The sequence below is a fragment of the Ceratotherium simum genome, chromosome 2 (assembly GCF_057802395.1).
Source record: "Ceratotherium simum simum isolate JZ-2026a chromosome 2, ASM5780239v1, whole genome shotgun sequence".
In the NCBI taxonomy this organism is placed as follows: domain Eukaryota; kingdom Metazoa; phylum Chordata; class Mammalia; order Perissodactyla; family Rhinocerotidae; genus Ceratotherium; species Ceratotherium simum.
The window spans coordinates 55,904,534-55,929,722 of NC_141901.1; the positions used below are offsets into that span (position 1 = coordinate 55,904,534).

A 25,189-nucleotide genomic window follows, 5' to 3' on the forward strand; every position below is an offset into this window, starting at 1 on the left:
AGTTAGAAAGTCTCTTACACTATTAGTATTTGGTTTATTGTATGGTCTTCACTTAAACGAAAGTTTATAAATGTATATCCAATAAATAAATAAGTATATAATAAAATCTGGTAAAAACAACTAGAAAAACAGGACTTGAATTCAGAACACCTGTAACTGAGTGCTGGCTCTACCACTTATCAGCTGAAAGACTGGACTTCTTAACCTCACTCAATTCTCATGATCTAACAGCATAGCACTTATTGAGGGCTTACTATGTGCCAAGCATGATTCTAAGAATTTTACTTCTGTGAACTTATTTAAACACAACTCTATGATATCATAATCATCACTTTTCACACATACAACTTAGGTTAAATAACTCATCAAAACTCACACACGATTAGTAAATAGAAGAACCAGGATTTGAACCTAGGCTTTCTGACTCCAGGGTTCCAATCCTGGCTCCTAATCACTCTGTTACTTGGCCTCTTTCATCTTTGAAATGAGAATGATACCATCTATCTCACAGGTATAGTGAGAAGATTAAATGAGGTAATACACATGAAAGAACTTTATAAAGTAGAAAGCAGCAAGTATAAGGATCAGTATTATTAAGAATTTTTGTTCAGGGGCCGGCCCGGTGGTGCAAGCAGTTGGGTGTGCGCGCTCCGCTGCGGTGGCCCAGGGTTCGCCGGTTCGGATCCTGGGTGCGCACCAACGCACCGCTTGTCGAGCCATGCTGTGGCGGCGTCCCATATAAAGTGGAGGAAGATGGGCACGGATGTTAGCCCAGGGCCAGTCTTCCTCGGCAAAAAAGAGGAGGATTGGCATTGGATGTTAGCTCAGGTCTGGTCCTCCTCACCAAAAAAAAAAAAATTTTTTTGTTCTGAATAATAACAAAAAAATCAGATACTCTGTATGGCTTAAAACTGGTTAAAAACAAAACAAAACAAAAAAGATGGTAGCTAATTCCTCAAAGCATATACTACTGAGAACTAAAATCTCTCTAGTAACCTGTTAAAAGTATGATGGCAGGCAGCCCTTGTGCTCTTGCTTTCTGGCTGGAATAAAAAATTCCCACCTTAGGCTAGAAGAATATACAACTTATCCCATGAAAATCATAGTGCAAAGTACGATCCTTTGCAGGCCAAATCAGTTAAATATGCCAGTTTAGAAGCCCCATGAAAAAAAGAGACTCAGCTTGTCTTTCTTCCTCTTACGTCTTCCCACTTCTTCCTCTTCAGCCAAACACCAATATCTTGGTTTATACCCCTTCCTAAGATCTGCAATGCCATACCCACTTCCTCTTTTTCTATCCAAATCTTTCATGCCCTTTGGGGTACATTTCAAGCCCTAACTTCAAAGTTATATTCACGCCTGCAGTCTTCTCTTCTTTATCTGAGCTCTCATTACTTCTTTCATAAAAACTACTTAGTCTCTGGTTATATTTTCTTTTGTTGAGATATAATTCACATACCATAAAATTCATCACTTTAAAGTGTACAAGTCAGTGGTTTAAATTGTATTCACAAGGTTGTACAATCATCACCACTATCTAATTTCAGAACATTTTCACTGCCCTAAAAAGAAACCCTGTATCCATCAGCAGTCACTCCCCATTTCCCCCTCCCCTCATCCTCTGGCAACCACCAATCTACTTTCTATCTTTATGGATTTGACTATTCTAGACATTTCTATAAATGGAATAATAGAGTATGTGATCTTTTGTCTGGCTTCTTTCACTTATCATAATGTTTTTCAAGGTTTATCCATGTTGTAGCATGTTATCAGTACTTCATTTATTTTTATGGCTGAATAATATTCCGTTGCATGGCTATACCACATTTTGTTTATTCATTCATCAGCTGATGAACATAGTGTACAAGTTTTTATGAGAACATATGTTTTCAATTCTCTTGGGTAAATTTGTAGGAGTGGAATTGCTGTATCATATGGCAACTCTGTTTAACTTTTTGAGGAACTGCCAAACTGTTTTCTACAGCAGCTATACCATTTTACATTCCCATCAGCAATGTATGAGAGTTCCAATCTCTCCACATCCTTGTCAACACTTGTTATTGTCCATTTTTTGAATACAGCTATCCTAGTGGGTGTGAAATGGTATCTCACTGTGGTTTTGATTTGCATTCCCTAATGTCTCTAGTACATTTTATGCGATATATATTCCTCTAATTCATACTCAGCAAACTTTTTCTCTAATAGCCAGATTCATGCTTTGCGGGGCACATATGGTCTATGTTACATAGCTTCCTCTATTTTTTGTTTGCTTGTTTTTTAAACAACAAAAGCAAAAGCCATTCTTAGATTGAGGGCCATACAAAAACAGGCCTTAGACTGCAGTTTGGCAACCTCTACTCTGATTGTTTCATAATTAGCTTTGCATTCTCCATCAACGTCAACTTTACTGAAAGCAAGGTAAAGACTATTTTTTATTCCTTCATAGTGATTATCACAGAGCCCATGATACAAGAGCAGAGATTCTAAAAATGTTTGAACTTCTTGCACAAAAAATAGCCCTAATTTAAAAAAATATATGTATCTCCCCACAGGTATTTACACAATATAAGCATACTAGTTTTTTAAATGATTACTAAAAGTAAAGTCATTTTTATTTTGAAATTGGGCAGTCTGACTAAGAATATGGTAAGAATCAGACAAAAAATTTTTTCATAATGCCCTTTAAATCAAAATTATATTTCGAGTCAATTAACTTATTAATATAACTTTCTAGCACCAAATTTTTCTCTTTTTTTTTTGCTGAGGAACATTTGCCCTGAGCTAACATCTGTTGCCAATCTTCCTCTTTTTTGCTTGAGGAAGATTCACTCTGAGCTCACATCTGTACCAATCTTCCCCTATTTTGCATGTGGGTCGCTGCCACAGCACGGCCGCTGACTAGTGGTGTAGGTCTGCGCCTGGGAACCGAACCTGGGCCACTGAAGTGGAGTGCACCGAACTTAACCACTAGGCCATGGGGCCAGCCCCATAGCACCAAATGTATTTTAAGGACATACTACTGAATCAAATATTTCCAAATCCTAAAGCTACAAATGAGATTAAAATTATAGTAACATACTATAGCAGAACTTGATTATCTATTCCTCTAACTTGATATATAGCCCCCCAAAAATCAAAACAAAACAAAAGGTACATACTTCTGACAATTGTGAAAAGCCAGTAATTTCAACAATTTGAGTTTTACATTCTGGAAATTATAGGTTGATCAGATAGGAGGAACTGATTCTACATAGAAGCTCTTTGATACAGTAGAATGAAAACTAACATAAGTGCAGAAATATAATTAGCTATTTATCTCTGGGCAAGTCACCGAACTTCTTCAAAGCCCAAATTTCTCATCTTTAAAAGTAGAAATCATTCCATCTGTCCTACCTTTTTCACAGATTTGTGAAGATTAAATGAGAGAAAGTTTACAAAAGTTTGTAAACAGCACTCTACAAATAATATTACTCATATACTGTTAGAAGAATTCTTAACCCAAACCAAGTTTTCACTATTAAAATAAGTATAAACCAGAGTTCTCTGGGTCTTCATAGTTAAAACAAATATTTTTCCTAATAGTTCTAATGACATCAATGAACACTACAGTGATTCTTTTTTAAGGCTTTCTAACAGGAATGGAAATCAGCATGAACTGGTCTCATATTCTGAATGGCATAAAGGTTAACCAAGTGCATAAAAGCATTCAGACCGGTTCCTCAGGTCTTAGGAATCTAAGACAACATTCATTCTTTTGCATCTTTAGCTTATTCTAGCTAAAACTAATAACATACTAAATATTCTTTTAAACACTAAACTGCCTGCTAAAAATTCAATGGAAACCAAACAGTAACCTCAAAAATCAAGTGACAATCAGAAGCAAAGTTCTGATGAACAGAAAAGAAGGGATAATAAAGCAATGATATCTAATATTCTGTGCTAGGTACTTTATATGGACCATACCATTTGATTTTCATGACCATAAGGTAGGAGTACTATTATTATCATTCATATTTTATAGCTAAAGAAAGGGAGCCTAATAAAAGTATCTAACCACAGGTCACAGATAGTAATTTGCATAGCTGGATCAGTATTCAGGCAATGTGATTCCACTGCTCACATTCTTAACCTAAACTCTATCCTGTCTTCCTAAATTGTGTTTATCAGATTTCGTTTTCTATAGTAAAAGCAAAACAAAAACAAAATCCAAGAAAAGGGCAAAAATTCCAAATATGTGCTTCATCTCATTTTTTTCCATACTCAACTACTAGGAAACTGATAAAAACTAGTTAATGACCAGGAGACCACACAAACAAAATAGGGTGACAGATGAAGGGCTGAGGTAACATATCCTACATATACTCATTCTCATATCCACTTCTAATTTTTTTAAGTTCAAAATTAAGCTGTGTTACAGTACATTTCTTTGCTCACAGTGGATGAATTCTTTTACTGAAAGCCCATTCCAATGACTTTAAGTCTACACTCAGTGTGGTTGAAAACGCACTAGAGTACTTGCTGCGAAGTAGGAGTACATTAAATACTTGAAATATTGTTGGCAGAAATGATCACCAGGAAATATTTGCAATCATCCGGGTCTACCCACTTTTATCGGCATAACCAACTAATCCCACCTCTAAACTTTTTCTAACCCCATTTTTACTTACATATAGACATCAATGCAAGGTCTGTACATAATGAGGCTGCGTGTTTGCAGAAACCAATATATTACAACAGTCTCCTTGAAATGCAATTCTGTTCAAAGCTTTAAAATACTTTTCACTATGAAAATTACTTTTTTTTTTATAACTTTTTTTTGTGTGTGAGGAAGATTAGCCCTGAGCTAACATCTGATGCCAATCCTCTTTTTTTTTTTGCTGAGGAAGACTGCCCCTGGGCTAACATCCGTGCCATCTTCCTCTACTGTATATGGGACGCCGCCACAGCATGGCTTGACAAGCAGCGTGTCGATGCGCACCCAGGATCCGAACCTGCGAACCCTGGGCTGCGGAACACACGCACTTAACCGTTGCACCACCAGGCTGGCCCCCCGAAAATTACTTTTGAGTACAACATTTCTGCTGGAAAAATTCTGACTAGACAGAATATTAATTCTGGAAAATATCTGCTTAATAACAGTATTTAACTATATATATATTTTTTGGTGAGGAAGATCAGCCCTGTGCTAACATCTGCCAATCCTCCTTTTTTTTTTGCTGAGGAAGCCTGGCCCTGGGCTAACATCCGTGCCCATCTTCCTCCACTTCATATGAGACGCCACCACAGCATGGCTTGCCAACCCGTGCGTCGGTGTGGGCCTGGGATCCGAACTGGCGAACCCCAGGCCGCCGCAGCAGAGCGCGCGCACTTAACCACTTGCGCCACCGGGCCAGCCCCTCTAACTGTATTCTTTTTAAATTATGTCTGAATGAATTGTATCATTCTTTTATCTAAAGAATATAGTATGGGAAAAAAAATCCCAAAATCTTGAATTTGACATCAGTATGTTGAAGGGCAGTGACCAAGGGTCATAAACATGAAAACATTTACAGATATTGAAAGAGCTGCCAAAGAAGTAACATTTAATAAAATAAACAATTAAAATTAGAAAAGTAAAATGTGGGAGTATGGGAGCAATCTTTAAATTGTCAAGAAAGAAATATTCCCATGATATATGATAAAACTTTTAAGCAACCATACACACAAAACACTACAAGTAAATAGAAATTATAGCACAGCTGAGCAGTGACTTTGTTATAAAACATCTGAAAATAAAATGATTATAGAGGGATTTCTATGTAGAATTAGTTCTAGACACAAAGTACACCAGCTATTTTCACTAAAGAGTAGAATTCGCAACACAGTACAGACTAAAGACTGATACTGCTATCTACAACATTCACACGCATTCACACTGATAAGGAGAAATTTCTCAGTATCTAAACGTATCTTAATCCTCTGCCATGTGTTACTTTCTGCCAGAAAGTAACACAACAATAGCATATACAAATTGTGAAATTTGAAAATGCTACATATAATCAAATGATGAAATTACCACTCAACACTGTGCTTGAGTCTAATACCTTTGGACTCACATAATTCTCAAGGTTCTTCAAAAATGGATTACCATAATCTTTTGTTGTTAAAATACAATAAACAATTTACCAATTTAAATAACTTCACATTAAATATACCAATCAATAAGAGATAAGTATTAAAATTCTCTACAACCATATAAACAGCTTCCTTTGAGGCCTAGATTTGGACTAAGCTTGTTAACTGGGAAAAAGTATTTAGTCAAACCGAAAACCACCTGAATACAGGAGACACCTTAAGTATTACTAAAGCCTTAAGGGTCAGGGTTCAAAGGGAGAAACTACAATTAAACATCTATGATTATATTTTCTAGAAGCTACAATCTTAACATGTATTAGATCTAGGGAACTGTTTCTAACAATGCCTTTCACTGGCTAGAAGCAAATAATTGAAATATTAGACCAAATCAATCTATAAGGTATACTGAGCACAGCAAACATCAAATTTACCTCGATATCTAGATCAATACAGAAAAAAAAAATTATAATGGTCCCTAATACCACAAATACCTATTATGTTTATCTACTAAGGATATGAGGCAGGGAGAGAGAAAGGAAAATAAAACCAGTGACCCAAACTTACCATGAAAAAAATACTATAACCCCTTTTCTCAAAGTGTTAGTTTGATTAATTTATCAATTGTATAGCCTTTGGGTAACAAAAACTGTTGAAAAAAGCCCAACATTTTCTGAAAAGCAAACTAGTGCTGTGTTGAGAAGGTAGCTCCACTCTGAGGGATGCAGTCACTTATTTATAATTTTATTTATTTATTTATTTTTTCCCCCAGAGCCCCAGTAGATAGTTGTATGTCATAGTTGCACATCCTTCTAGTTGCTGTATGTGGGACGCGGCCTCAGCATGGCCGGAGAAGTGGTGTGTCGGTGCGCACCCGGGATCCGAACCAGGGCCGCCAGCAGCGGAGCGTGCGCACTTAACCGCTAAGCCACGGGGCCGGCCCCTGCAGTCATTTTTTATTCTCTTAGTCTGCATTTGCTGAAATTTATTTACAAATTGGGCACCAAGTTTAAAAAAAAGAAAAGGAAAGAAAGGGAAATCTGATAGAGAACTTCAAGACCGAGACACATGCTGTCTCTCCAAATTACAATAAAATATCTCTAGCTCTAACCTGCAGGGGCCCCCTACTAAACCGGCAGAAGTTTACTAGTGGATACAAACACACTAAAATGAAAAAGCTTCCCAAATTAATGTTATGTTATGTTATGAGAAAAAAGAGAAAGAGTAGGAAAAACCTGGTCATTTCCCAGGGGTTCTGTCAAAACTAGGGTGGTGGAGCATACAAAAGGAAACAGAAAGGTTTACTTTCATGAGAATACCTTATGATCAACACACAAAAATGTAGCAAAAAGCATTGTGCAGTCCTAACAGGACTCATTAAAAAAGTTCCTCATCATTAGGAACTATTGGTAATTGTCGAAACTAATTTCCTTTTTTTCAATACCCGGCCTGGTACAAATGTGTGTGTGTGTGTGTGTGTAACTTGAGGAGTATGTGTGAGAGAGTGTGTGTGTGTGTGTGTGTGTGTGTGTAATTAGAGGAAAATCCCACAGCACAGGTTTTCCACTTCACTGAAACTTCAGATACTTTGATCCCTTTATCACCTCCCAGCTTATTATCATCTCCTCTCTCTCCCTCCTAAACCTGGGCTACAAGGGTGATCATCAGTGCAGCTTAGTAGCTAAACATAGACTTTGGAACCTCACTTTTTGGGTTTGAAGTCTAGCTCTGCCACTTACTCAGTCATCATAGGCAATCTCTTAACCTCTCTGTGCCTCAGTTTCATCATGGGGATAATAGTGCCTACCTCACAGGGTTATTTTGAGTAAATGAGTCAATATATTTAAAGCATGCTCATAAATGTGCCTAGCACAGAGTAAGGGCTCTGTAAGTCTTGCTCTTTATCATTACCATCCTTGTGTGAGTTATTCTTTGCCCAGCCACGTCTATTCCATGTATTTCTGTCTTCCCCTGCAAATCAGACAGTATACATCAACCATGAATGAATCTTAAAACCTCTCTTCATTGCTGGAGAATATACCATTATGTAACTGATGTCACTACTACAAATTCCTAGTCTGAAATTTCACCTGGGCCCTCAGTACTGCACATCAATTCTTTTACCAATCTTTGCTCCACTTTCTCCATCCTTCCCTCCCCTCACTGATAAACTTATCAAGTCCAGTCACCAACATCTTTTTTCAAGTCCCACTCAGAAGATGAAGCTGTCCCTCCTCACATTTAAGGTGAACCGTTCCACTTGCCCTCTACTAAAATTCCCTCTGCAATTCTCTGTCATGCAAGCTAGAAACATACAAGGCATACTTGACTCTGTTCCCTATATACAACCAATAGCCAAGCTAGTTCTGTGGATTTTATCTCCTAAATATTTCTTAAAATTGTTTACCCTTTTCATCCCTATTACCACTGTGTTAGTTAAGGCTCTCACCATCTCTTAACCAAATCCTTCCAACAGAAATCAAACAGATTAAGAAGAATCAAGAACACACAAATATCAGAAGCTGAGGGAGGAGACGTAATATTGTGATGGTTTTTCAGCCTCCAGTCTTATACCCCTCAAATTCATCCTCCAATATAAGCCTGAATGATTTACTTAAAATGCAATTCAATTGTGGTTCCCTTGCCTAAAATCCTTAAGTAGCATATACAACCCTCTTCCCATAAGTTCTTAACCTTTCAGGTTAAGAGGGACTTAACCTTTTAGGTTAAGAGACTAGCCCGTCTTCCTTCCAACCATGGATGTACTTTACAAGGTACAAAAATCTCTTGAAATGGGGCCAACCTGGTGGTGTAGCGGGTAAGTTCGCGGGCTCTGCTTCAGCGGCCCAGGGTTTGCAGGTTCCGATCCCGGGCACGGACTGACACACCGCTTGTCAAGCCATGCTGTGGCAGCGTCCCATACAAAAAAGAAGAGGAGGATGGGCACGGATGTTAGCCCAGGGCCAATCTTTCTTAGCAAAAAGAGGAGGATTGGCATCGAATATTAGCTCAGGGCTAATCTTCCTCACAAAAAAAATAAATAAAAAATCTCTTGAAACAAACTGCTATCCAAAACAAAATAAAAACAAACCTCTTTTAAAGCATAAGTATAATTTTCTGGAGAGAGGAAGAGGGCCCAAAATTTGGTCCAAAAATTTCAAATTCTCAGTGGGGTCTATGACCCCAAAAAGGTTCATTACTCTAGAAGAAAAGGCCCAAGCTCATTATTAAGGCCTGTAAAGGTCTCCATGATCTGGCCCTGGTCCATGTCAGCCTTACCAGCTGTCCCTCCATGTGGGCAGATATCAGGACTTGGTGAAGTGGACATCTGTTATTTTTGCATGTCTAGTATCCCTTCCTCCTTCTTTTGGTAAAAGCATCCTGACTCTCTGTTGGGAAATAACCCTTGACTCCCTGAATGCAGTTTTGGCGGGAATGTCAACCAAGATGTCCCACCATCCACTGGGCAAGGGAGACATCTCACCCAAACTCAAGCTAGGTCAATCAGGCTGAATGTCCTAAAAGGCTGAATCTTCAGCATAATGATGTGAAGACAGAAAATGGTTTGAGCTGATTCATTCTGACTGTGGTATACTAAAGACTGTTCAGTCCTGCTACCTAGGTCCTGACTCCTACAAACTGCCCTGGTTCTTTCTGGGGTTTCCTAAGGCTTACATGCTCATTTCTTACTTAAATTCTGTTATTCAACATCCTTCAAATAAACATCTTTTTTTCTGCTTAACTATTTTAGCCATTTGTTCATCCTTTTATTGGAAAAATATTTACTGAAAGGTGTTGCTGTAACCACATTTTGTAAATGTGGTTAACATCTACAATCAGTTGACCTTAAGTAAAGGAGATTATTGATAATGTGGGAGGGCTCATCCAATCAGCTAAAAGCCCTTAAGGGAAAAACCAAGGTTTCACTGAAGAAGAAATTCTGCCTCTCTCTCTCTCTCTTTCTCTCTCTCTCTCTCTATATAAATATATATAAATAAACTGGGGGACAGCCCGGTGGCATGGTGGTTAAGTGCACATGCTCTGCTTCAGCAGCCCAGGGTTCCTGGGTTCAGAGCCTGAGTGTGACCTACTCACTGCTTATCAAGCCATGACACGGCAGATGTCCCACATATAAAGTAGAGGAAGATGGGCACGGATGTTAGCCCAGGGCCAATCTTCCTCAGCAAAAAGAGGAGGATTGGCAAGAGATGTTAGCTCAGGGCTAATCTTCCTCACCAAAAACAAAACAAAAAAATACATACATACACACATATAACTATATATAAAATGTAAGTGTATAATGTGTATGTGTGTGTTTGTGTGTGTGCGTATCCTACTCTCTGTTTCTCTGGAAAACTCTAATATAAACACCTACTATATACTGGTGCTGAGAACAAGACAAAGTCTGTTTCTGTTGCTTGCAACCAAAGAACCCTAAGTACGGTAATATATGTCACTGTTAGAGGAGAAGAGTCCACAAAGATTTCACTGTTTCACACATGTGCTAATAGTTTAAGATCAAAGCTGTGAGTAGAATTTTTAAATTCTAAATATGATGGCAATAAAACTAATTTTAGAGATTCCTCCAAAGTACAGGGAAATTAAAGACTGAAGGCAAGCTTCAGAAAGAAAGAGTGTCTAAAACAGTTGTCAGAATGTGCAGGTTCCTTTACTCTAGAGTTAAGCGATCAGTACACTAGACCTGCAGGCCAAATGTGGTCCACTGCCTATTTTTGTGTGACCTGCAAACTAAGAATGGTTTTTACATTCTCAAATGATTTTTTTTTTTAAATCAAAAGAAAAAAAGTACTTCATGATGTGAAAATTATATGAAATTCAAATTTCAGTGTCCATAAATAAAGTGGACACAGCAATGCTCATCTGTTTACATATGGTCTATGGCTGCTTACCTTACAAAAGCAGAATTGAGTACTGCAACAGAGACTATATGGCCCTAAAAACCCATAATATTTATTATCTGGCCCTTTATAGAAAAAAGTTTGCTGACCCTTGCTCTAGTTTATCAGAGAAAGCATCAACTTATCTTCAGGAGGAATGGGCAAGAAAAGGGTAGGAAATGTTAGAAAAGAGGACACAAGAAAAGGAATAAATTAATTTTAACTATTATTTATTGAGTACTTACCACGTACAAAACACTATTTTGAGCACTTTACATGTATTAATATTTTTAATTCTCACAACATTCCTATGAGGTGGAGACTATTATCCCCATTTTATAGATGAGGCAGAGAGGCTAAAACAAACTTGCCTAAGCTCAACAGACATAAATTGCAGAACCAGGATTACAACCCAGGCAGTTTGGCTCTAGCATCTGCATGGTTAACCACACCACCATACTACATCACTTTATCTTCTTGTCTATCTAATCTGCACTGCATAAATGATGTTGATTTTCCTCAGAAATAAAGTATTACAAATTCTGTAGGTGAACCAACACTGGAATAAATGAGGAAGTTTGTGGCTGTGCATTCCTTAGATAACTTGAGGGATTACATAGACCTATGCCTGTCTCCCTTCTTGAAGGCAGCAAACTGAGGAAGATGCCCCCTTGGATTCAATCATTGACTTCCTCCAAACCACAGGTGAACTCAGAAGCTCAGGCAAGCTTCTATATGCAGGCTAAGATAAAGCATGTTCTCCTCCCACATGTCTTGCCTCATCATGACCAATTAAATAAGAATCTCTGGATGGTGAAGCCAGGATGTGGATATTTCTCAAAGCTCCTCAGTTAATTCTAACATACAGCCAAGCCAGGGTTGAGATCCACCACACTATACTTCTCTCTTTTCAAGGAGAAGAGTGGTGATTAAAAGAAAAGAAGACAGGTGAGGGGAGGAGAAAGGGTAGAGATGGAGGAACTTGACAAAACTTGTCTTTGAAGAATGGAATTTTTCACAGCATGCTAGTAAAGAACATTTCTAGTCTTCATGTCTCACCTCTACATCTGACAACTTAAAAAAAAAAAAAAAGGAGGTATGAAAACAAAACTAAATATTTCTTAACATGTATGTATGTATGTTCACACAGGAAATTTCTATAAGGATACATAGCAAACTGATAACTATTATTTTTACTTTATCTGTATTTTTCTTTGATCTGTATTTTTTTGTTACTTGTAGTTCTTTTTATAATGTATTACTTGCTAGTTAAAAATAACGATTTTTTTTAAAAACAGTGTGACTAAAAGGATGTTCAAGGATTATTTTAATTATACCTTGAACAGAAAAATAATTATATAAAGAGTTAGTAAAAATTACTCGAAGCTTTCCCGAAAAGCAGTTTACTTTTTGTCAGAGCATAAAACATAAAATCTCCCAACTTCTATGTGCAGTGGAGATGTATATTCTAGCAAACCTATTAAAGAATCTTTTCCACCAGATGGCTATTACTAATTAAAGTCTTACTGGTACTAATTGATCACAATACTCAGTGTGAGGGGAAAATATTTTCAATAATGAGAAATAAGGAAATGGAAATATTTTGAAGTTTTACAAACACAAATATCTATCACATATTCTAACTTTTATAATCACTTATAATCTCACATAACATTTAGTTAAAATCAAATATCCTCCTTATATGGACTATTCATTTAAATGAATCTGAAGTTTCTGATATGGCTTCAGGATTCAGAAAACAAAGAAGTGGGCAATGGGGGCAGGCAGGGCAGCATCCAAGCAATCACACAGACTTGGCCAAAGGTCTGAAGTCATAGTGAGTTAATGCTCAAGCATGGGTTGTCATTTGTTTGCTGCTGTGATTCTGACTAAAGGACCCAGCTTCATGTGCATTCACAAAGTGTTTAAGTTAAATTTTGCACCAAAGAATAAAATCTCCAACCTAGTTAAATGGTAAGCCTCAACAGACAAAATCACATTTGAGATGTTAATTTTTTTAAACATCCATGCAAAAAAAGACTACTACCATGAGGGAAAACAGCTGGTTTTTCACTTTGCCAGATGTGGAACCATGACCCAAAGCAAGGTGAACTTCTGTAATGAGCCTAAGCTAGCTGTGATGACAACTCAGCTCCAAAAGGCTACTCTTAGAAGTCTTGTCTGAACTGCCTATGTACTGAATATCATTTATTATATTTATTTTGATTAATCTTCATCCTAGTGGTGAGCGTAGTACTCTCAGGAGAAATTTTTCAGTACAAAGGTAAACTAACTCTTCCAGAACACTAAGAGCATTTGAAAATCTCACTCGAAAGTGTCCTAAAAAAAGAAAGTTAGCATAGATAGTATCATAGTTAATAGGGTGAGAATCAACATTTAAAGATTTTAGTAATGGTATCAGCAGTTAAATTTAAATTTAAAGGAGAAATTGCTGCAGAAAAAATTAGTGCTTTATAAAAAAAACTAAAAACATTTCTACTCTGAAAACCAAAGCATAATCCTTTTGCAATGCTTAGTTTCCCATAAAGAAACCTGCTTGAATCCAGCAAAAACATTAATTAGATTAAGATTCTGTAAAAAGTCAAGTGCTGATTCACAAAAAAGTGACCTAATATAGTATCTATTCTGATGTATTTTGAATTTTATCAGACAATAAACCTCAAAAAAATGTATGAATAAGTCTGAAGACAATACACAACTAAAGGAACCCTACAAAAATAAGCAGAAATAGCATAGTATGAGATATCTAAATTAAGGACATTACGAGAAATGTAAAAAAGAGAGAGAGAATATATCTCCTTTTAAAAGGAATAGAAGGGGGCTGGCCCAGTGGCATAGCAGTTAAGTTCACACGTTCCACTTTGGCAGCCCGGGGCTCACCGGTTCAGGTCTTGGGCACGGACGTACTCACCGCTCATCAAGCCATGCTGAGGTAGTGTCCCATATTGAAGAACTAGATGGACTTACAACTAGGATATACAACTATGTACTGGGGCATCAGGGAGGAAAAAGAAAAAGAGGAAGATTGGCAACAGACGTTAGCTCAGGGCCAATCTTCCTCAAAAAAAAAAAAAAAAGAAAGAAAAAAAGATAGCAGAGAGAATATTATGTCCAAGAAACTTCAATCAATAAACCAAAGATTAAAAGGCATATTTGACAGAAATGTTTTAGTTCCAGTATTCCCAGAAAGCTCAAAGCTCAACAGCTTGTATGTTCACTTTGCAACTTAGAGGTACTTTTAAAGTTCTGCATTACTGCCAGGCACTAAAAGTTCTCAAGTCTAAAAATGTTAAGTCCTCAAAAATCTGTATTATTCTAAACTAGTTAAAATACATACACTTGTCTTTAAAAAACAACCAACCAGCCAAACTTAAACTGTAACTTGTAATCTGAAAAATATATAGGCACATCTGCCTACTTAATAGAACATTTTATATTTCCAGATATAAAAGTACAACACTATGAAGTTACAGTAATTAAATCTAGTACCAACATCAGAGTAGGCAAATAAAGGAATGAAAAAGAAGAGAAAGCCTTAAAAAAGACTAAACCATATAAAGTACTTCCAATTCTTAAATGACCCACCAATTCCACCACAAATGGGAATTTACGACACACAAAAACAGAAGCAAACTAAGATGTATGCCAAAACAACAAAAACCCAGGAAACAAAAGGTCCTTCAATAGAAGAATGGATAAATTATTATACATTAATACAGCAGAATATTGCTAAGAAGAATGAGGTAGAATTATATACAGTGGTATGAAAAGGTGACCAAAATACCTTAGGCAAAAAAGCAACCTGTCATAGTTAAGGTTCAAACTATTCTTTTTTAAAAGATAGACAGATATAGTTATATAAAACTATTTATGTTAGAATATACACAGGAAAAAGCTGGACAAATATTCACATTAATGGCTGGTGTCTCTGGGGAAAGGGACTTTCACTTTCTAAGTTATACATACTAAAAATAATAAAATGTACAGAACAAAACAATTCTAGTTCTTGGAATTTATCCTAAGGAAATAATTAAGAATGCATGGAAAAATTCAACTACAATGATATTCATAGCAAAGCTTTTATAATAAAAAATGGAAAACTATAGGGAATCATTTAAAGAAATGATGGCAAATTCACATAATGGAATACTGTGCATTGATATTATTTATCCATTAGATATGATACTATTACTTTTCATGAAAAATTCAAAATATATTCAAAAGGGAACATGAAATATTATGCATATGATCTCATTTTTTTAAGAAAAAATATACATGCATTGAAAACCACTGGGAAAGATGTATACCAAAATGTTAAGTCTGGAAGCTAAAATTAAGGGTGCTTTTCCTTTTAGTTTATACATCCATTCTCAACAGGAGCAATACTGCACCCAAGGGGGTGAAAATTGTCTCTTCAGGAGCAAAAGAAAATCTTACTCTTTTAGTGTATAAAGCACAGATAAATACACAATACATAAACAAATACATAGTACACCTGTGGTATTAAAATTTCATGACGGGGACAATTAGGAAAAAATATCTAAGAAGGCAGGGCGGGGGAGGGAGTAATGATAAAAAGGGTGAGAAACATTGCCTCACTGGTACTTTCTCATTTTTTTCTACAATGAATTTGCTATTACTTGGGTTTGAATAAGTAATATATGTACATTGAACTAATTAAAAAGGGACATACAATGAAAAGTTAAAGACATAACTATTTTCATTATTAAATATAAAATTTATTCCTATACTCCTACGGCTTTAAAAATACAATACAGACTATTTTTCGGGTGTCTGTGTGAGGACGATTAGCCCTGAGCTAACATCCGTTGCCAATACTCCTCTTTCTGCTGAGGAAGATTGGCCCTGGGCTAACATCTGTGCCCATCTTCCTCTACTTTGTATGGGACACCGCCACAGCATGGCTTGACAAGTGGTGCGGCGGTCCGAGCCCGGGGTCCGAACCTGCAAACCCTGGGCCACCGAAGTGGAGCACGCGAACTTAACCGCTACACCACCGGGCTGGCTCCCAGACTATTTTTTAAATATGATACTAAAGTGAAAATACAGAGAGAAAGAAATTGAAAAAGTACTGCATCAGAATCAGCTGGGGTCACCTGGAGGAGTAAACTACAGATTCCTTGGCACCATGCAGATCTGATAAAATCAATATTTCTATGGTTGGGGCTAGTGGCTTTTATTAAATGAGGCACACACATCATCATACCACTTTCCGGAAATATGAAATCCAGACAGATATATTTTAATGTGGTCTATAAGAAATTTTTAAAATTATGTACTTAAGTAATAAAAATAAAAATAACCTAAGAGCTGGAAATCTAGGAATTTCTGCTAAACTCCTCGTTTCCCCTTAAGGAACCTGAAGATTCAAATTTCTTCACAAACTATCCAACACATCCTATTAGTCATTATCTCTACTGGGTACAGGGTATTGTGAAGAATATAAAAGAAATAAGCAATATTCATAAATTTTGCCACTAAAATAAACTCACTTCACTTAAATCTGCAAAAACCAGCATTAACCACTGGCTTTCTCAGGCCACCATTACTCACAAAGAAACAGTTTTTAATCCTATGATGAAAATTAAGCAAGTAGGGAACAAAAGTCACTACTGGGTAAAAATAACTGGGATGCTGTCAGCTACACTCAATTCTCTAGTTAATATACTTGTTTGGCATGTCAGCCTTGAAATACACAGGGTTCAAAACTCTGCCTACACCAAATTACAAATTTCCAATGTTAAATACTCTGGGTTTAAAATGTTAAACCACGAATACCAAGATTTATTGTATACATAAATAATGAAACTACCTAATCGCATAGCTAATAGTCTCACTTAACTAAAGGCATACACAGGATTGGTCACAATAGCGGATACAAAGCATAATATATTGCTCCAGTCCCTAGGCAACTCCTACCCTAACTTCTTATAGATATCAATGTCAACTTTTGGTGGAAGTAATAATAATGGCAGTGATAAGATTTAAGTGTTTTTTTTAAGCGGCAGGTATATTGATTTAATACTCAAACAAGTCTAAGAAATAGGTACCACCCTTTTTCCATTTACAGATGAAAAAACTGAGAAATAAAGAGGTGACGTAACATTTGGTAGGTATGCAAACTTTCATGGAGTGTTTTGCCTGCCACCCACAAATACAATTATCAAATGACCAAATGTTCAAAGTAAGATTTGGCGTATCATTTATATAAATAAGTTTAAATCTTGTAATTAAACAATTATCCATGAAACAGTATATAAATGAATGCAATGAAGCAAACCTGAGTTAGAAAAATCAAAGTTTTCCAAGTCATGATATCAATAGTACAATATTTTTCCCATTCTCACTCCCTACACCCAGAAAATGAAAACTTAATTTTGCTTGTTTTTGTTTTAAAGTACAGATTTTCTCATTACATATAATCCCATCTCAGGAATGCATTCTATTTATTAATTCATTTGTAAAGCCTTTAACTCATTTTATCCCCTAAGAATCTCTATCTTTAAAATTTTATTAAATTTGATTTCATATTCTGTAATTAATTCATTTTAGAACTTTCATTTTCTGGTTATAAAATATATGAACAATGTATAAAATTCAGAAAATAAAAGGTTTAAAGAGGGGCCGGCCTGGTGGTGTAGTAGTTAAGAGCATGCACTCTGCTTCGGTGGCCTGGGGTTCATGGGTTCAGGTCCCGGGTGCGTACGACGCACCACTTGTCAAGCCATGCTGTGGCGGCATCCCATATAAAGTAGAGGAAGATGGGCACGGATGTTAGCCCAGGGCCAGTCTTCCTCAGCAAAAAGAGGACTGGCATCAGATGTTAGCTCAGGGCTAATCTTCCTCACACAAGAAAAAAAAAGGTTTAAAGAGGAAAATAAAAATCACCTGTAATCTCAACTTCAAGATAACTTTGGTCCTTTTGATATTTTCTTTTTAGCCTATACTACACATGAATAGACATTTTGTAAAAATAAGAATTGAAATCATACTATGTAAACCTGCTTCTTCTCCCTTAACAATAGAGCACTTTTTAAAAAGAGTGCAGACAAATGTAATTATGACTGATTTTCTGCAAAACACTTTGGCTTATAGCAGTAAAAAAACAGTCATACTGTGAAAATTAACCACAGGGTGATGAGGGGATGGTTGATCCTTTCTATGAACAGTTCTCTCTCTTCTGCAAGTATTTGAATGTTTTAAAAAAATCATTTTTAAACTTTACTGATTAAATAGGCATTTTCTTTGCACTACTAAAAAATTTCACATGTCCATCTTCAGTACGTCAACATGTAGAAGACATTAAACACATGGTTTTGCAAGCATTATAGTTGCAGAAGACTAAAACTGTGACAATTCACTGTAGACACAAGCTCAGCCAAGTACACTTGAACCTAAGCAGAGCCAGCTAAGAATACCACAAAGCAATGATTCTTTATATCCAGTGTCTAAGGCCTACTGCTTACACACACATGCAAGCAGATGGCACTGAGTGGTGACACGCTCTCAAGCTTGTTCTATTGATGACAGTAGTAATGGGAATAATAGAATGCCTACATCCTCTAAAACTGTCCTACCCATGATTTCAACTGCAGATTTTGGTTGGTTCTTGAATTATAGTGCCGTCATATTCCAACGTAAAAATTATGACATTTGAGTACTAGTGACGAGTTACTAAATATTTATTTAAAATTCAAAGGGATGTTTTACAATGGAGTTTGTCCTAAGTGTGAAACTCAATATTCAAAAGGCACAAGAACTTTTTTTAAAAGAGTATACTATGTGACCAATTTTGAGTTACTTAAGTTTCACACTTAGCATTTGGATGTAACAGAAACACCATCAAAATAACCTAATATCTCATAATCTAAAGAAATAAAAGTGGGTCTGAGATGTAAGATTCACCTTCCAAACTCACTTGCCCATGGTTTTTCTTAAATTAATCTGATATTCTTAAATAATTCAAATATAAAAAAGTTTCACCCACATCAAATTTTAGATATACAAATCTATAGGGCAAATTTATACTTGTTCTGTATACACAAAACAATTTTCTGAAGCATGAAAATTTCATATGCCAGGGGTTATGTATGTCATTACTAAACCGATTATATGATTAGAATGGAGAGCAGCAGGATACAACAGAAGAGCAGTCTAAAAGCTGTCATACAGAAATCTAGCAAAAAAAACAAAAAGAGCACTTTGAGGATACCAAGAACCAAAATATCGTACAAAGTTATCTTTTATAGACCTGACATATTATAAGCTTAGTCTCAGACACCTAGAAACAAATTTTAAAATATGTTCCTTCTTCACAAACACAATCCTTTTCATTCTACGTAGGTTTACTGTATTTCCAACTCAAACAAGACAGATCCCATACTTCATGAAGTAGTAATAAACTGCCACATATGGTGACATTCATCATATCCTCTCTGAAGGTCCCTGTAGGCCACCATATCTAACCTAAAGTGTTCTTTGTACCTGTTCAATATCAATTTATCTCCTCAAAGCCCTCATTTCATCAATTTCATTTCTCTTTTTGTGAAAATAAATTTCTTTTCCACAGTCTAGCATAACAACTTCCATGTGTTATCCATCCCCCTATGGTAAATCCTGTATCACAATCCCTTCCCTTTCTCAACCTTCCACTAAAATAGTTTCTTTCAATCTCTCAATTATCTGCTTAAACTTTCATCGCTTAGGTATCCATTCCTATCAGGTATTCATTTAAAAGAACTCTAGATTTAAATTTATTAAGATATTAATTCATTTGAAGGATTGGAAACTATAAATATGCAGTTTAGAGATCTCATACTATTATTCTGCCTGGGTTTTAACATCAGTTGAAAAAAAAAACTATCCCATTATGTATTTTCTTTAAAACCTACTAACCATTAAATGCTCCAGAATTATCAGTCCATATTTCTGAACAACAAACCACACACTTTTAGAAGACAGAGACACATGTCCCCCACGCCTCTGAAACAGTCAGAGATCAGCCACACATTAGCTACATCAACATTTTGACTACTGTTGTTCTACCACCTCATTTCAGAAAACTATAGTAAGTTTTCAAACAGTTAAAAAAAAAAAAAAGAGATACAAACAAAACCAAAAGATGATATCTTGCATGTGAATAATACAAGGGTCTAAAGCAGATCTTTTTTTTAAAGCTGAAAACATTATGGACTACTCAGTTAAAATCTAAGTGAGAATTACACTTTCCAAGTTTCTGGTCTTTATTTTCCTCCTCAAGATTTCTACTGTGTGATTTATTTTAAGTAACTTAAACCTCATTATGTGTGTGTGGGGAGGGGGGAGTTTTGCAGAGAAAAAGATAGGCGAAAATTATTTCTGAAGACTTCTCTAGACTCATCTAGAAGAAAAATGGTGTGTGTTGCACTTAAGAAAGGATTACAAGGATAGAGGTAGTCTTCTGTCATTGACCTACTCATTCATTCATTCATTCATTCACTCATCCATTCATGTTTGCATGTAAGCAAAATACAAATATTTATTGATCACCTATTTTGTGCTTTGTACTGCAGTAGTCCCTTCTGGAAGTCTGCTGTCAGCATTATCCTCTATAATTAGAGCTTTTGAATTTTCATAAATTATATAATTACCTTGAGTTTCATCATCTGTTAAAAAATGGACAATATCTATTTCACAGATTTGCTGTGCAGATTAAATGGGATGTAAGGGCTCTACCTTCAAAAAAATATTAGTTCCCTTCTCCCTGTAGGTTCCTCTAGAGATTAGGACATTTATCAACAGTTCTCAACCTTACTATGAGAAATCTTTTATTCTCCACGGATTCCACTGTCTTGAAAGATTTTGTCTACCAACTGCATTGACACTGTATTAATCAGATAAGTAATGGCTAATTCGAACTCTCCAATTGTCAAAAGACTAATGTAACTCAATGCTAGGTTCTTCAGGTGCAAGCACAATGTTTTATTTCATTAAGAGCCTGCAAATCATCACAACATATGATAATGATTTGTGGTAATTAGTCTCAAAGATTTGAGTCAGTATAATTATTGGTCAAAGCAAAGATACATATTTCACCTGTATAAATTCATTAAGAGCAAATATATGATATTCATAGGCTCTTTGCAATACTAAAAGTAACTCATTCCTATCTCTGCAGACTCCTGGGAAAGACATAATTTATGTACTATAAGTTAGTGATTTCCTATGTCTAGAGAAACTACTAGTTACCCCACAGATTTGTTTTAAGCCAGTATCATTAGTAACATCATCTTCAAATTCAAAAGTTACACGTATTTATCTATAAAGGTAGGCAGTGATATCCTGTCTTTCCTTTGTATTTATAAGAACAAAATCCAAACCCCTTACCATAGATTTGGCAATTTGTCCCTTGCCAACCTCATCTACCAGTCTCTTCTCAGCTTCCCGCAACAACCTTCTCAAACATGAGTGGCTGCTTCCCTGTTTAGGGCTTCTGCACCAACTGGAGCCTGGTTCACTCTTCCTGCAGGTCATCACATGACTGGCTTTTTGTCATATGGGTCTCAGATTAAAAATCATCATCTCAGAGAGCTTCTCCTCAACACTCAATCTAAACTCTTCCACCATTCTATCATTTCATGCTGGTATAGCTTCTTCACAGCATTTGTGACCTCTGAAATTATCTTACTCACTTATTTGTTTGTTTACTGTTTCTCTCCACCACCACCACACTCCACTGGCATAGAGGGCAAGTTTTATTCACTGCTCTATCTCTAGTTCCTAGAATAGTACGAGGCACCCCAATAATCACTCAGTAAATATTTGTTGGATAACTGACCAAACTGTTTAAGATTATTTTGGGGAAGGACTCTGATTTCTCAGTCAAGAATTTATATTTAGCATGCAAAACTGCTGATTCAAATGGAATAAGAAAAAAATGTTCTTTTGATAAAAAGAATAAGAAAAATGTACACAATATTCTATTCAGCCAGTGGGCTTTATTTTCTTTTATTCCAGTCCTTTTGGATAGAAGGATATGAAAGTCTATTCATGTGTCACACTCTTCATATGTCACCTCATGTAAAAACTGAATGAATTTTTTTTATATTTAAAAAAAAAATTTTTTTTTCCCTTTTTTCTCCCCAAAGCCCCAGTAGATAGTTGTATGTCATAGTTGCACATCCTTCTAGTTGCTGTATGTGGGACGCCGTCTCAGCACGGCCGGACACGTGGTGCGTCGGTGCGCGCCCGGGATCCGAACCCAGGCCGCCAGTAGCAGAGCGCGCGCACTTAACTGCCAAGCCACGGGGCCGGCCCCCTGAATGAATTTTTTTAAATTTCAGCTTTATTGAGGTATAATTGACATGTAAAATTGTACATTTTCTTATAGTAGTACACCATGAGCTGTTAGCCACTCAGTCTAACAACTTATTTTTCCTGCCAAGATGCAAGCAGACTTCTGAGAATGTAAGACATACACACGGGGGAGGCCCTAGCTGCCATCACAGGGACAGTGCCAGAATGGCCCAGATCAGGGAAGATCCTGTTCTCAGTGATGGTTGGGGAGGAGGAAGGAAGGGTAAGTGTGATCAGTCCTAGGAGAATGATTGTAGTTCTGATTTCTGTTGACAAACAGAAAGACCTTCAAACCAATTCAAAATAGACTCAACTGGAGTCTCATAGTTTGTGACATTAAGTCACTGTTTTGAATATCTGAGGTCTCTTTAGTAACCAAAATATTCAGGTGACCAGATGTGGGCATTGGGAGTTTCACATAAGAAAAGCACAGTATTTGTAAAGAGTAATACAACACGCAATCCCCAATACTATGTGCTACATTTGCTTATTAATTTAAAAATGTTTTCAAGGATACTTTTAAAGGGAAGAGATTTGAATAAAAATAATAAGGACTTTATTTCTGAGTTTAAAAAATATTTGAAAACTAAAAGAAACATTAAGAAAGGTATAAAAACTCAATGGTTTAAAAAATGCAAACATCTGGAAAGTATCAAAAACCTGTATTTATTTTTTAAAAATCAGGGGTTGCTTCTTTTCTCAACTGCTAATATTAAAGGAAGACAGCGAGCAGGTAATTCACAGCTCATGTGAGTTTACTTATCAGTCAAAGAAAATTAATATCAATCTTTAGGCTTAACTTGCTTACGTATGTTATTCAGCCAAGTGGAAAGTACAATTAGAGTAGAGCTAGAGCCAGCTACTACATTGACTAAGAACGGCATTAGCAAATTCATTTTTTTAGATTACGAAATTAAGGGGGAAGGGAGAGAAGAGAAGTACTAAAAGTAATATTTTTCTAAAGATCATATACTCCATTTCCTATTTTTCAATTGCTCCATATTTCACTGCCCTCAATACTCTAAGCTGCTTAACAAACAAGAAACCTATACTTCACTTTCCATCACTTCTGCTCACACAACTCATGTTTCTGAAGTCCAGTGGCATTCACAAATGCTGGAAAGACCACGTGCAGAAGAATTTCACCTTACAGTGAAGAATTTTAAGATAATACCTCCAGAAATACAACGTCTAAAAGCAAGGATTCCCTGTTAACTAAGAATTCAAAATGCTAAATAAATAAAATTTCTGCAGACTATGCACTTGTCAAAGAAATAGCATAAACATATGCTTTTTACTGATGAAATAATAGGAATCTTTTACCCTTCAATTTTATTTATTTATTTATTTATTTATTTATTTTCCCCCCAAAGCCCCAGTAGATAGTTGTATGTCACAGCTGCACATCCTTCTAGTTGCTGTATGTGGGACGTGGCCTCAGCATGGCCGGAGAAGCGGTGCGCACCTGGGATCCGAACCCGGGCCGCCAGCAGTGGAGCGCGCGCACTTAACCGCTAAGCCACGGAGCCGGCCCCTACCCTTCAATTTTTAAAAAAAACGTACCAACAGCCAAAGTGTACTAAGTTCCGCCTTGTCTCAGAGCTTGCCTAAACTCCATGTAGCCCATTCCTTAGACTCAGACTCTTTCTTTTCAATTTCATCTCCAAAGTGGGTACACTTGAAGATACAGAGATCTTCACGACAGAAACTCCCAGCAACTCCCCCCAAAACCTTCCTTGTTTCCTTTAAACTCCCAGATCTTAGATCTTGCCTTACCTGTGTTATTAAACCAGCCTCCCTGTCTTTGGTCTTTCTTCCTCAATTCATTTTGTACTCTGTAGCCAAATTCATATTCCAAAAGATGAATGCTCTGATCAGGTCATCTTCCTCATATGAAAACTTCTCGGGCTCCTACATAAAGCCTATACTTCTCAACCTCACATTCAATGACTTCCAAAGTCTAGCCCCAATCAATCTTTACGGGCTTATCGCCATATTTTCTAATTATACAAGCCTAGGCTTCTTCAAATCTATCTCCTGTCCTCCAACTTGTCCAGAACTTTCTATCGTGGCTCAAGTCATTCCTACCACAAAGAATGTCTACCACTCCCCTCCAGTTGCCACTGCTCACGGCCCTTTTGCATCTCTGCATTTACTCATGTAAACAAGGACACACAAATGATATCTCCTGCCCCACCCCCCAAAAACTGGCAAAAAAAAATATTGACAATAGCTAGCTTTTACTATGTGTCAAGCAGTTTTACACAATATTTCTAATCTTCCTAATAATCTTATGAAGTAGGTATTATTATTCGCCTTTTAAAGATGAGAAAGCCAAAGTTCAGAAACATCAAATCATATATTTAGTAAGTTACCTCAAATTACATACTCAGTAAGTTGCCTCAAATCATGTACTTAGTAAGTGGCAACGCAAGGATTTGGGCCCAGGCTGCCTAACTCCAGAGCCACTGCTCTAAACACGAAGTTGTTTTTTTTAGTCTGAACCATGTAACCACTCCCTCATCTTCTGAAATAATTTAGTGTGACATAATATTTCTACTTACTACATACTACAAAATAAGTTTTCTCATGTTTGTCATTTTAGTAAAGGGAGAATATTAAAATGCTATTTCTTTCTAATAAAAGAACACTCAAATTGCAACTTAAAGGAATGTCTTTTTTGTCACAAAGATTTCTTTTACCCAAAGTGTTTTCAAAGAGATTCATTCCAACCAACTTTTTCAAAGATGACTGCAAATAACTAATCATACACTATGATGATTATACAGATTATTAATATGAGG

The 25,189-nt window shown here is 36.4% G+C and overlaps 1 protein-coding gene across 2 annotated transcripts in view; it reads right to left on the reverse strand.

The window, feature by feature from the left end:
• RAP1A (RAP1A, member of RAS oncogene family) overlaps positions 1 to 25,189 on the reverse strand; it is a 75,912-nt gene that overhangs the window by 43,345 nt on the left and 7,378 nt on the right. The gene's annotated exons all lie outside the window — the stretch shown is intronic.